Below are 1,461 nucleotides of genomic sequence, written 5' to 3' on the forward strand. Positions count from 1 at the left end.
GGGTAGGGTTAGGGTTAGGGGTTAGGGTTAGGGTTAGGGGGTTAGGGTAGGGTTAGGGTTAGGGTTAGGGGTTAGGGTTAGGACTTAGGGTTAGGGTTAGGGGTTAGGCTTAGGGTAGGGTTAGGGTTAGGGTTAGGGTGTTAGGGGTTAGGGTAAGGGTTAGGGTTAGGGTTAGAGGTTAGGGTTAGGGTTAGGGTTAGGGGTTAGGGTTAGGGTTAGGGGGTTAGGGTTAGGGGTTAGGGTTAGGGTTAGGGGTTAGGGTTAGGGGTTAGGGGTTAGGGTTAGGGGTTAGGGTTAGGGTTAGGGGGTTAGGGTAGGGGTTAGGGTTAGGGGTTAGGGTTAGGGTTAGGGGTTAGGGTTAGGGTTAGGATTAGTGCTGATTTAACACTGGGAAATTTTACTGTGTACGCTTACATGCATTTGAATGGGGAACTCGTCCGAAACAAAGTATAGGTTTTCATTATGTGAAATAAACTTGAAAAATCTTAGCTCAAACAGCTTCAAAAACCTGTTTGCCCAGCACGGGATCTTGAACTGTATAAGATAACGCCTTAAATATTGTGTCTGAGTCGTCTATCAAAACTTACATCTATATTAGGACAAGACAGTGCGTAGGAAACGCACTGTCTTGACGAAATAAAGCGTTTTTTGTACAACTTCATATAAATAGCTGTAGAGTTTTGATAGACGACTCAGGCACACCTATTTAAGGCATTATCTTATACAGTTCAAGATCCCCGTGCTGGGCAAACAGGTTTTGAAGCTGTTTGAGCTAAGATTTTCAAGTTATTCACATAATGAAAACCTATACTTTGTTTCGGGCGAGTTCCCCATTAAAATGCATGTAATCGTAGGAAACGCACTGTCTTGACGAAATAAAGCGTTTTGTACAACTCATATAAATAGCTGTAAGTCTTGATAGAAGAAGCATACACACATATTTAAGGCGTTATCTTATACAGTTCAAGATCCCCGTGCTGGGCAAACAGGTTTTGAAGCTGTTTGAGCTAAGATTTTCAAGTTATTCACATAATGAAAACCTATACTTTGTTTCGGCGAGTTCCCCATTCAATGCATGTAATCGTAGGAAACGCACTGTCTTGACGAAATAAAGCGTTTTTGTACAACTTCATATAAATAGCTGTAAGTTTTGATAGACGACTCAGACACACATATTTAAGGCGTTATCTTATACAGTTCAAGATCCCCGTGCTGGGCAAACAGGTTTTGAAGCTGTTTGAGCTAAGATTTTCAAGTTATTCACATAATGAAAACCTATACTTTGTTTCGGGCGAGTTCCCCATTCAAATGCATGTAATCGTAGGAAACGCACTGTCTTGACGAAATAAAGCGTTTTTGTACAACTTCATATAAATAGCTGTAAGTCTTGATAGAAGAAGCATACACACATATTTAAGGCGTTATCTTATACAGTTCAAGATCCCCGTGCTGGGCAAACAG

The 1,461-nt window shown here is 41.3% G+C and overlaps 1 long non-coding RNA gene across 1 annotated transcript; it reads left to right on the forward strand.

Moving 5' to 3' along the window:
- On the forward strand, nucleotides 1-1,060 carry LOC146490196 (uncharacterized). The gene is made up of 3 exons (XR_014872937.1): nucleotides 1-70; nucleotides 178-363; nucleotides 755-1,060. It is a non-coding gene; the product is annotated as an uncharacterized LOC146490196 (long non-coding RNA).
- The last annotated feature ends 401 nt before the right edge of the window (nucleotides 1,061-1,461 follow it).

Source organism: Neolamprologus multifasciatus, unplaced genomic scaffold, assembly GCF_963576455.1.
Source record: "Neolamprologus multifasciatus unplaced genomic scaffold, fNeoMul1.2 scaffold_58, whole genome shotgun sequence".
In the NCBI taxonomy this organism is placed as follows: Eukaryota; Metazoa; Chordata; class Actinopteri; order Cichliformes; family Cichlidae; genus Neolamprologus; species Neolamprologus multifasciatus.